General features: G+C 35.7%; 1 protein-coding gene across 4 annotated transcripts in view; it reads left to right on the forward strand.

Annotated features, from left to right (window-relative positions):
* ANKRD17 (ankyrin repeat domain 17) overlaps nucleotides 1-12975 on the forward strand; it is a 157616-nt gene that overhangs the window by 15984 nt on the left and 128657 nt on the right. Inside the window, exons 1-2 of one of the 4 annotated variants that reach the window (XM_023513406.1) lie at nucleotides 9077-9541; nucleotides 10003-10110. The exons of the other annotated variants lie outside the window; for them this stretch is intronic. The gene's annotated coding sequence lies outside the window, so the exon portion shown is untranslated. Of the gene's footprint in view, nucleotides 1-9076; nucleotides 9542-10002; nucleotides 10111-12975 lie in introns of those variants that run through there. 4 annotated transcript variants of the gene reach the window in all.

Here is a 12975-nt window from a genome sequence, read left to right on the forward strand (position 1 = left end):
ACAGCTCACAGCAACCTCCAACTCCTGGGCTCAAGCGAGTCTCCTGCCTCAGCCTCCCAAGTAGCTGGGACCACAGGTGCCCGCCACAACGCCTGGCCATTTTTTAGTTGCAGCTGTCGTCGTTTGGCGGGCTGGGCTGGATTCGAACCCACCACCTTAGGTGTATGTGGCTGGCGCCTTAGCCACTTGAGCCACAGACGCCAAGCCTATTTCAGATTATTTTATAGCTTTTATTGCTGTCCTGAATGGTATTCTTTATTCTGTTATACTTCCCACTTAATTATTGTTGGAGTATAGGACCTATTGATTTTGATATTTTGAACTTATATATGGCCACTAAGCTGAATTCTTACATTAAGTCAGCTTACTCTGTGAAGTTTCTGGATCTAGTCATCTAATGAATTAGAATCATAGATTCCCTAATGTTAAACAATATTTGGAATACTTGGTACAATGTGGTATTATTTAAACACAGATTTGGTTTTGGTAACATTTTAGTTTATGTTTTCTGTGAAGATTACTTCATGTTAGATTTTTTCAAATTTGTTTGGAGAAACTGAGAATATTTTGTTCCTTATGTTAGTCTTGTAAAGATTTCTGTTGTACAGTTTATATGCATCCTCTTTCCCTTTAATCTTATGTTGTGGTTTTAACCGTATTTACTGAAATGTTAGAAAGGAGTTCGATTAAGTGCTTTATTGGACCTCTTCATAGTTTAGTACTTTTTAAAAGTGGCTTAAGTAACTGAGTGCATGCCTCTTTTTTTTATAACTTAAGAAACTTTTTAAAAATTGTGATTGACAAAATAATGTAAAATTTACTATCTTAACAAATTCTTAGTGTATATTTCAGTAGTATTAAGTATATTCACATTATTATGCAACAAATTTCTAGAACTTTTCATTTGTAAAACTGAAATTCTGTATCCATTGAACAATTTCACATTCACACTTCCTCCTCAGCTCCTGCCAACCATCATTCTACTTTCTGTTTTTATGAATTATCTAATATAAGTGGAACCATACAGTATCTGTCTTTTTGTAACTGTCCTGTTTCAGTTAACAGAATGTTCTCAACATTATAGCGTGTGACAGGATTTCCTTTTAAGGTGAAATAATGTTCTGTGATATGTGCATATGAATACATTGCATTTTGTTCATTCATTAGTTGATGAACATTGGGTTACTTTAGTCTCTTGGCTATTGTGCCTCATATTTTTTGCATTTAATTCATTTATGGTAGTTAATAAATTGACTTAGCTCTTTCATAATCTATTCTTTCTCACTGTATGAAGTTTTATCTTTATATATTTACACAATAAGTTGGGTTGTATCTGTTCAGTATATACATCTTTATATATACTGAATTTGTATTATCTGAAGATTGACATACTAAAATTCGTTACTTGTATTAAGCTAATTTCTATGTTACTTGATAAACAGCTAACGTCTGTGTGGAGTTTTGTGGCTAACAAAGTAATTTTACGTATTTTTTCTATTTAATCCAGTTCATGATCTTTCGGAGTGGTGCTTTTTTCTGATCTCTTAAGCCTCTAAACAGGCTTTGCTTCTTTCTTTCCTCCCTGACACATTTCTAGTAAAAAAGTCCTTTACTGAAGAAGATGAGAGCAGCACTGACATCTATACAGTGTTCTTACTGATTTGTGTGATGTCATTAGTTTTATCTACAATGTCTTTGGACTTGAAAATCATCCTACATAATTACTGCAGGACCTATAAACTGTATGTATTATCATTACCTTTTTATATCTTTTAAATGAACTAGGAGTGGTTTAGACTCTACATCTTGTGTAGTTGCTGTTCAGGAAATGCCAAAATAGAAGAGCTTCTGTAAGAAACAATGTAGAAAAGTTTAATGCTATTGAGGGATAATATCCTTTAAATCCGAAGTTCGCACCAATGATACTGAACTATGAGCAGTGTTTTACTTTATTTGTTTTATTTTTCATGTTGGGGGAATTTTTTTTCTTTCTTTAGTTTTCTTTTTGTTAATATTTTAAAATTTTTAATTATGGGTACATACTAATCGTATATATTTATATTTTTGATATAGTAATAAAATGTTTTTACTCAAGTTACAGTAATTGGGGCATCCATTACCTCAAGCATTTATCATTTCTTTGTGTTAGGGACATTCAAAGTCCACTCTTTTCAGCTATGTTAAAGTATACCATAACTTATTGGTGTCACTTTGTGCTATCAAATACTGTTTATTCTGTCTGATTATAATCTAGTTTTGTACCCATTAACCATCCCTACTTTATCCTCCACTCCCTGCAAGCCTTCTCCACCTCTGGTAACCATCATTGTACTCTCTGTCTTCTTGAGATCTGTTGTTTTAATATGTAGCTTGTCTATATGAGTGAGAACATGTGAGATTAGTCTTTCTGTGTTTGGCTTATTTTGCTTAACATAATTCAGTTCTTTCCATGTTGTTGTAAATAGTAGGATTTCATTCTTTTTATGGCTATATAATATTCCATTGTGTATATATATCACAGTTTCTTTATCCATCATCCATTGATGGACACCTAGGTTGATTCCAGTCTTGGCTATTGTGAATAGTGCTGTAGTATATGTGGGGGTGTAGATATCTTTTTGATATACTGATTTCCTTTCTTTTGGATATATACTTAACAGTGGGATTACTGGGCCATATGGTAGTTCTATTTGTAGTTTTTTGAGGAATCTCCATATTCCCCATAGTGGTTGTGCTAATTTATATTCTATCAACTGTGTCTGTATCTCACCAGCATTTGTTATTGCCTGTCTTTTTGATAAAAGCCATTTTATCTGGAATGAGATGATCCATCACGGTAGTTTTGATTTGCATGTTTCTTAGACTAATAATGATCTTGTCCTGTATGTTTTCTTTTGAAAAATGTCTGTTGAGTTTAATTTGATTTTTTTCATATTGAGCTGTTGGAGTTCCTTACATATTCCAGTTATTAATTCCTTGTCAGACAGGTATTTTGCCAATGTTTTCTCCCTTTCTGTAGGTTTCTTCACTTTGTTGTTCCTTTGCTGTGCAGAAGCTTTTTAGATTGATGAGATCCCATTTGTCCAATTTTGCTTTGGCTGCCTGTGCTTTGGAGATACTACTCAAGAAGTCTTTACGTAGCGCAATGCTCTGAAACATTTCCCCAGTGTTCTCTTCATAGTTTCAGGTCTTAGATTCAAGTTTTTAATCTGTTTTGATTTTTTTTTTTAATATGGCAAACAGTAATGGTCTAGTTTAAATCTTTTGCATAGTGGTATCCAGTTTTCCCAGCACCATTTATTGAAGATATTGTCCTTTCCCCAGTGTATGTTTTGGCAGTTTTGTCAAAGATAAATTCACTATAGACGTGTGGATTTACTTCTGAGTTCTCTGTTCATTGTTGTGTGTTTGTTTATTACAAATAAACAACTACTAGCATGTTATTTTGTTTGCTATAGTTATGTAGTACAATTTAAAGTCTGGTAATGTGATTCTATATATTGGAGAAATTTCAAAACGAAATTGTCTTTATTTCTGTCTTATTACTGATAAATTTTATTTAATTTTTCTTGTTTTACTAAATTACATAATTAAACATAATCTGTAAAAGCTTAAACAGTAGAGGAAGATACAGAATAAGAGTTAAAGTTCTTTCATATCCCAAAGTGTGAATTTTAAGTATGTGTAATCCTTTGCCTTTTTCTGTGCGTTTTCACGCACACATATATTTGTATGTATGTAAATATACAAAACAAATTTTTGTTTTGCATAGATGAGATCATTGTAAAAATACTGTCTGAAACCTTCTTTTAAAACTAAGAGTCCGTCATAGACTCTTTCCAAGTGAATAACATACAGTCATCTTATTCCTTTTAATGATGGTATTTCCTTGTTGGTTATCAAGACTTAATTCTTCTCCAGTTTATGGAAATTTTGGTTGTATCTGATGTTCCATTACAAACAATGCTGCAGTGGACTCTTATTTTTATTTTATTTTATTTTTATTGTTTGGGATTCATTGAAGGTACAAAGAATTAGGTTGCACTGATTGCATTTGCTAGTTTAGGTAAAGTCCCTCTTATAATTGAGTCCCTGCAGCGGACTCTTTTTGATAGATATCCTTGTGTAGAGGTTTCTGTATTATTGTAGGGTATATTCCAGTGGTGAAAGTAGTAGAAGGAAGTATGTGGATCTGTTTCTGTAACTGCCATTTTGTTGTGTTAACATCATATATGTTTTTTTAACTTCAGTGGTTTTGTAGTGTTATAGGATCTGCTAGGTCAAATGTCAGTTTTCAGGCTCTGTTCATGTCTTTTCTCTCTGGATGTCCCTTTCTGACTGCTTTGTCATGACCATAGCAGATACCACCTTTTCTCTGAAGGTGTTCATAAAACTTAGCATGTTGAATAATTATAACCCCAGTAATATTTTAATGAACATTTACTATGGCAGTCATAGTTCTTTCTAATTGCTTTATATGTATTACAGTGTACTGTGTACATTATTTAATCTTCACAACTCTGAGAAATAGATAACATTATCCACATTTTGTAGTTGGAGTATCAAGGCAAAGAGTAAGTAGCATGATCAAGGTCACAAGAAGTGGACTCAGTGCCTATAGCTCAGTGGTCAGGGCGTTGGTCAGGTACACCGAGGCAGGTGGGTTTGAACCCGGCCTGGGCCTGCTAAACAACCACAACAAATCCAGGTATTGTGGCAGGCACCTATAGTCCCAGCTACTTGGGAGCTGAGGCAAGAAAATCGCTTAAGCGTAAGAGTTTGAGGTTGCTGTGAGCTGTGCCGCCACTGTACTCTACTGAGGGCCACATGGTGAGACTCTGTTTTAAAAAAAAAAAAGAAAAACAGTCATAATAAGTGATGCAAATGGAATATAAGTCTTCATATCAGAAGGCTGCTTTCTTAACTCCTAGGCTCCACTGCCTCCTTACTATACTTTTATGGCTTCTTCAGTTCATTACTGGAGAAATATGTTTTATATAAATTGTAGAGCTCACTAGCCATTCCATTTTACTTCTAAGTCTGTGTGAATGACATCTTACTCTAATTTATGTGTAGTGACCTACCTCCAGGTCCCTATACGTAACTTGTAGCAATCCAAGAACATTTAAGAATTGGTTAAAACATTTGGTTAATCAGGGGAGCCTCCTCCACGCCCCAAATACTTTTAGCTTGTTGATACAGCTTGTTTATTTCATTTTCTTGTTTCCCTAAGCCTCATCTTGGGAATACTAAGGCGATTGATCTTGAGATAGATTGCATAAATTGTAAGTAAATCAGTATGCTGTTCTCTACCATTTGTGAACCATTAAATCAAAATACATACTTTGTAGATGACTTATTTTATAATAAGTGTTCCAAATGTGAAAGGGCAAGAAAGCTGTTTAGACCCTGCTTGCTCTATCTTTTAATTCATGCCATCAGGTGACATATAAACTGAATCTTAATAATCTCCTATAAAAGGAGCATGGCTGTACTTTCTTTTGGTGGAGGTTAGGTGAAAATGTTTGTGAAAACATTGTGAAATATAAGGATTTCTGTAAATATTGGTTGTTAAAACTGAACTGGGAATAAGAATAGAAAATATGATTACAGACTGTATGTTAGCTATTTTTTGAATTAATTTTGTGGCAGATGATAGCTTTTTTTTAAATTTAGAAAAATCTCTTTTTATTTTTGTTCCCATTTGCATTGAATTTATTTACTGAATTTAAAGATTTCTTTTTTTTTTTCTTGAGACAGAGCCTCAAGCTATCCCCCTGGGTAGAGTGCCATGGCTTCACTGCTCACAGCAATCTCCAACTCCTGGGCTCAAGCGAGTCTCCTGCCTCAGCCTCCCAAGTAGATGGGACCACAGGCGCCCGCCACAATGCCCGGCTATTTTTTGGTTGCATCCATTATTGTTGTTTGGCGGGCCGGGGCTGGGGATTCGAACCCACCACCTTAGGTGTATGTGGCTGGCGCCTTAGCCACTTGAGCCACAGGCGCCGAGCCGAATTTAAAGATTTCTAATAAGACTTTTCAGTGTTAATTGTTCATGTGGCTTAATTATTTTATGTGGAGGTGATATTAGCATAAGCTAAGAGGGTGGTATTCTGTCATAAAGAGTTTACACATCATAATTGTTTAGGTTAGATGCCCTTTTAAGATTATTTTCTGGATTTATTAGATCTTTAGAATTTAAGTAGAATATTTTTTTTAATTTCCCCAACAGTTAAAAATTTATAGTACTTTATCATATTATTAATAACGAGGGAGGGATCAGAGTAATGGGAAATGCATATCCTTTTCTAATTCTTATCTCCTTTTCTGGGAATGATGAATTGAACCATATTCCCATGGCTTTTCTGCTATAAGCTTAGCAGATAATACTAGGGTTCTAGATAAAATGGCAAACTATCAAGACAAAGATTAGGTCATGCTCTTTCTTAAATTTCGGGACCTTTTAAAACATATTCCTAACTTGCTTTATGGACTGTTTTTTACTTAACTTTTTTTCATCTCGTCAACTTTTTTTCGTCTCGTCTTTTCTTATTGTTCGTCCGTGTAAACACGAACTCCAGGATCTCTCTACCATTCTCTTAGCTTTCTGGCTGCAACCCAAACTTAAGTACCTGAGTTCTTCTGGCCAGTTCCAAGTACTATAATCTGATTCAAATTTAGATTATGTTCCATAGTGACTGTTCCTTAGTGTATGGGTGGTCTTTTCACATGAAGAAGTCCTTATGTAGTATAGACTTATTACCAGATCCTCTTGTTTTTTATTCCAAGACTTAAAAACATATGCCTATAATCACAGCAGTTTGAGAAGCGAAAGGATTGCTTAGAGCTGGGAGTTTGAGCATAGGCAGTATACAAGGAGACCCTGCCTCTACCAAAAATTAAAAACATTAGCTTGGTGTGGTGGTATTTGCTTGTAGTGTCAGCTACTTGGGATGTGAGGATGGGAGGATTGCTTGAGCCCAGGAATTCGAGGTTACAGTGAGTTATGATCAGGCCACTGCACTCCAGTCTGGGAAACAGATCAAGAACTTGACTCTAAAAAATAAAAACAAAACAGGCTCGGCGTCTGTGGCTTAAGTGGCTAAGGTGCCAGCTACTTACACCTAGGCTGGCGGTTCGAATCCAGCCTGGGCTGCCAGGCAACAATGATGGCTGCAAGCAAAAAATGGCCAGGCATTGTGGTGGGTGCCTGTGGTCCCAGCTACTTGGGAGGCAGAGGCAGGAGTCTCACTTGAGCCCAGGAGTTGGAGGTTGCTGTGAGCTGTGATGTCAGAGCACTCTACCCAAGGGAACAGCTTGAGGCTCTGTCTCAAACAAAACAAAACAAACAAAAACACAGGCTTGGTATTGCAGTTTTTGTCTTGTATGCACAAGCAACTTTGTTTTGTATCCCACAGATCTTAGAAGAAAGCTTTGCATGGCAAGAGGACCAGACTCATTGGCTTAGGGAACCTAGAATGTTTAGCTTCACCTATCTTAATCTAATTACTTAGGTTCTCCTGACTTCACTACCATAAACAGACATTTTTCTGAAAGTCTTGATCAAAGGGCAATTAGAAGAGTCAGATTTAAATTTAATCAAACCCCAGGCCTGTGAGTACCTCACAATAATTTTGCTTGACAAAAACAGATTTATTTCTGAAATAACTCATAGCCCTTGTACATCTTTTCTTACCAATATTTCTCGTGGAAAAAGCATGATATGGAAAGAATTTGAAGTCAAGTTGGACAACTTGCTTTTGCATCCTGCTGCTTTAGTATTATGTGATTTTGGGAGAGTTACTACTTAGACTCATTTTCTTCATTCATATTGGGGCTAATGATTTCTTTTTAACATTGTTTTTCTAAAGAATGGAAATATGCCACATATTTAGTAGCTACACTGCCTTATGTGTTGGAAGTACTCTTTACTTAGATATTTGTCTGTATTTAATAATTTTGGAGGGGTACAATGTGCTGGTTTTATATGCAATTTGAAATATTTTCGTCAAACTGGTTAACATTGTCTTTATGGCATTTTCATAGTTATTGTGTTTAGACATTTATATTCTACACCTAGTAAATTTCACATTTACTCTTGTAAGATGCACCGTAGGAGGTGTAGGTTCTTGAAGAATGAACCATGCAGTGTGAACCTTGCATCAAAAGTACTGTTTTTCATCTTTTATCCATGGAGAAATTAGTGACCAACCTTTTCCCTACCTATGTTTCCAGTAATCACATTGGTAGCTAGAGAATTTTTCTTCTAGAAGTTGCTGCCGTATAACCATTCAGAGAGGGGTTTTTTTTGATAATAATTGATTAGACAATTTTAAGTCACTAACTACTTTTTCTTCCTTTTTCTTTTTGAAACCATTGGAATCTTGACTCAAGAAAAAACCAGTTGAGAGATAATTGGTTTTTGTATCTGCTTTTTCCCCCTGAGGGGTGAAAAGTGTCATAAGATGTAAAGTTTGCAGCTATTTCCTCATTGTATGTGTAACACACTTTAAAGCTATAACTTGATTTCCTCAGGCTTATTTCATTGTTATTGACCAAACTTTAAAACACACACATGCACACACATATATATGTGTCTACATAGATAGATAAATAGTGGTTTTAGCATACTGCTTTTACTTCTTTTCTTCCCAGTGTCCCACTACGTTGTTTAAAGATTGAATTAAACCATAATTCTGAAAAACAGGAACAGATTTTATTATATTAATTAAACTACTATTAACAGGAGGAAAAAAGACCTCATCATCTCTGTAATTTTATTTATTTTTATTTTTATTTATTTATTTAGTTTTTGGAGACGGTCTTACTTTGTCGCTCTCGGTAGAGCACCATGGCGTCACAGCTCATAGCAACCTCCAACTCTTGGGCTGAAGCAATTCTCTTGCCTCAGCCTCCCGAGTAGCTGGGACTACAAGTGCCTGCCACAATGCTCTGCTATTTTTTTGTTACTGTCATCATTATTTTTAGCAGGCACTGGCCAGGTTTGAACCCACCAGCCCGGATGCATGTGGCTGGCACCCTAACCACTGAGCTACAGGCACCAAGCCCATCTCTGTAATTTTAATGTGTGCTTGAATGTGTGTGGGCAGGGAGGTGAAAGGTTTCATTTCAGGTGAATGGATAGATCCAGACTTGAATAATGTTATCAATCCTGTTTCTCTTTTAACATTTTTGATCTCTTTTTTTCCTTTGGTATTAATATTATTTTCCACCAAGTAGAGATGGTTGTCAGTCAAAGGAGAGGGGGATGAGATATTCTAGCTAGACCTGGTGATATGTCCTCCTCCTTGGTGGCTGGGAAGAATCACCTCTACCCAAACTGCATGAATGTGTTCCCCACTAAAAGAGGGATGATGTTATTGCAAAAGGGGGCAGGGAAGGAAGCACGTTGAACAGTAAAGTACAGCCCACTACAGGTTACCATCAGAAAACAAGAAAAACATTTTGAAGAAGATAGAATGTTCATGGAATCGGATGGACAGCAAGATCCCAGAGGAAATGGGAACCCAAGGTACCAGAGGTAAGCTCGGGTTTTCCCTGGGAAACCTTAGAATGGCTCCAAATTTGGAGTCAACAAATATGAAGAACAGTAGTAGGCAGTTGGGTAACAATCAGGAATTTTTTAAAGAATTATTTTTAAAGTAGCTAGGCCTGATGTTTCAGAACTCTTCTTTTCAGAAAATATGCCTATAGTTCAGCATGATATACACTGAGTGGTTGGAACCTGAGAGAGAAGTAGAGAAGCTAAAGCATGCTATTCCAGGGAAAAGCAATTTTGTCTCTTCTCAACCAGCTTGGCTTCCTATCCAGGAACCTTTCTGCAGCGCCTGCGTATCCATGTACCCTACCTGATTAAATAGCATTGTTCTCCCATTTATGGGAGAAGCCACTTGGGAAAACAAACTCATACGTATCAGAGAAAGGCTATACTCTGTCTCTGTGTATTCTTTAAAGTAATCTTCGATTTGCTAATATAAACAGAGATAAGCAGACAAGGAGATTCAAGAGGATGGAAGAGGATTAAGATGAATGGAAACAGCTGACCTCAGATATAATTCAGAAGAAAAGTTCAAAGAATAAATGTAATTGGTATGTCATTTAAGATTTAAAAACATTTAGTCATAGCTGCCTTGAAAAAGAGGCATAGAAATAGAAATAGTTTTGAAAATTATATAGAAAAATGTTAATGGATGGGTTAAACAAAAATTTAGCAAGAATCAAGACTGAGTTGTTGATCTTAGAAATAAGAGGAAAAACTATTCTACATATATGATGGAAAAAAATTGAGAAAATTAAAAAGTATGGAAAATATATCACAAAATTTCCACATCTATAAATGAGTTCTAAAAGCAGAGATCAAGAATCATGAGAGAGAATAATGAAAGAAATAATTGAAGAAAATTTCCTCAGCTGGAGAAAGATAATGAATTTTCAGTTGGAAAGAGCCTATCTAGCACCAAGCAAGATGAATGGAGAAAGATTTAAATTTTCTGAACTCTAGGAATAAAAAGAAAGTCCCTAGATTACTATCAGAGAGAGGGAATAAAATATGGAAAATAAAAAAATTGTTATTACCAGTCATGTTGAATGCTTGGGGACAGTGCCTGATTGACTCACTGTTGGAGGGAAAATAGATTTGGACTTCCATTTTCTATACCCAGTCACACTGGAGAGCTTTTGACAATGAGTACATTTTTTTATACTTGGAAAAACTGTGCACTCTATATGGAAATATCTGAGATTGTGTAGCACAATGAAAAAGATGATCCAAGATAGAAGACCGGGTGGTAGTGGGGGTGGTGGGGCTTAGGGGAATGATGGTAGGAAACAGTGATGGTTAGAGTGGCAGTCTTGGGCCTTCAAAAAGAACTGAAGAAGGCTAGGACCAAATTCAAATTTTATTATTCTGGACTTCTTGAGCAAGTAGCTTTAATCAGTAATACTAAATGATAAAGTTACATTTCCATCAGTGACTGATATTTACTTAACCACATTGTAAGTGCACTTAATTTTTTGTTTTTAGAATCAATCTAGAAAATATATAGAGATGGAATAGAATGCTTTCTAAACCTTTATCATATAAAAGTAATACAACCTATACAATTAGGAGATGGGGGGCAACAAAGAATTTAGGCAATGCTCATTTCTTCAGTGGTTAGCCAATAGATAAGAAGTGTTTAAAATTGGTAAATCAAGAGACAGCCAGCCTGAGCAAGAGCAAGACCCTGTTCCTATAAAAAAAAAAAAAAGAAAGAAAATAATAAAAATTAGCACTGGGGCATAGTAATGCAGGCCTGTGGTCCCAGCTACTTGGGAGTCAGAGGCAGAATAATCACGTGCACCCAAGAGTTAGAGGTTGCATGATGCTGTGATGATGACACTGCACTGTAGCCTGATGACAGAGTAACACTCAGTCTCCAAAGAAACAGAAGCAAAATGGCATTAAAGTTAAAGTGGTAGTTGCAGTACAAGTTGACTAACAATGTAACAGTGTATTGCTGTTTTGATGTGGGAGAGTAACAAAAAAGACTTACTGTTCATCCTGTGCCTTTGTAGTCTTTGAATTTCTTAAACATTCATAAACCATTGGGGTGGGGGGTCAGGGACATGTGAAAACAAACTGTCCTCGACTCCCCCCCCATTGGTATGTGACTGTTTAAAAACTCAAGGGCATGTATCACATTTGTAATTTTAAAAAGATTGCTTATGTGTTGCGTGTACCTAGTTACAGTAATGCTGCTATTTATGAAATGAATGTTCCAAGGCAATATGCTTTTAGAAACGATAGTGGAAATAGAGGACACATAGGGATTAATTCCGGGAAATTAGAAAGTTGCATAGAAAACAAATGTGACTGTTTTTATGTAGGGTTCATAATTATTTCTTGATTGCTTCAGATTCTTGATTTTGAGTGTTAATTCCTGAATCCTTTCCATGAAATCTGACAGGAAACATTTTTAAAAAAATGTTTATTGTGAGTAGCTTGGAAATACAGGAAAATTCAGAGCCCTCCCTCCCTCCTTTCAGTGCCTTTAAGTAAGATGACATTTTCTCTGGTGTACTTACTAATGACCAGGATTAGAAACCTGGGTTATGCTAAAGTGGTAGTCATGGTGATCGAGGCGCACCCACTGCTACTAGAGGCAGAGTGTGTCTTCTGGAAGAGCTGAAAGAAGCAAGGTGGAAGTTGCCTTTCACCTCCTTCCTTCTGAAGATAGGCTGATCTTATGTACCTTGCCTTCCTGTCTTTATTGCGGACCCATGTGTATCTCCCTCAGATAATATTTATTGAGTGAAAGAATTAAATTTATTTTGATGCCACTTCAATTTAAATTCAGGCCAGCAACTTGTTTATGCTGTACATAGATTTTTTTTTTTTAAGCTTGGTTTTAGATCAGAAACATCTTTGGGGAAGCAAATTTCTAATTGTATGTTTTTCAGATTTGATGTAGAAAAATAAAAATGTTAAGGTACTATATGCCTTTAAGGATTGAAAGTATAAATTGCAAAAGACTCTAAAATCTAGGTATACTATCTATAATGATTCTACTGGATTGTACGTGGCTTTCTCAGCAAGTTGGGGTGCTGAAAAACCAAGATATGCAAATGTATAATGTTAAAGTAACTTAATTATGAGAAATACTTTAAAAATGAAGCATTTTACTGGAAATCGTAAAATTCATTTTTATAAGGGGAACAGGGTTCTCAAGCCTCTGAAAACAGATACTAAGTATACGGTTATATTTGGCATTTCAATTATGCCTTTGAAAATTTTATAAGCTTTTAGTTATTCAGTGCTTAGCCTTTAAACAGTATGACCTGCCTTTAGAGAAATTGGCATGTATGTTCATGAAGAGGTTGGAAGTTGGTAGGCTTTCTAAAAATATGTGCTTCTAATAAGAACTCGGTGATGGAGGAGGTAAAAGATGTAAATGGGGGCTAAATTGTATTCCA

The sequence above is a fragment of the Otolemur garnettii genome, unplaced genomic scaffold, assembly GCF_000181295.1.
Source record: "Otolemur garnettii isolate 467f Iridium unplaced genomic scaffold, OtoGar3 scaffold00039, whole genome shotgun sequence".
NCBI classification, from domain to species: Eukaryota; Metazoa; Chordata; class Mammalia; order Primates; family Galagidae; genus Otolemur; species Otolemur garnettii.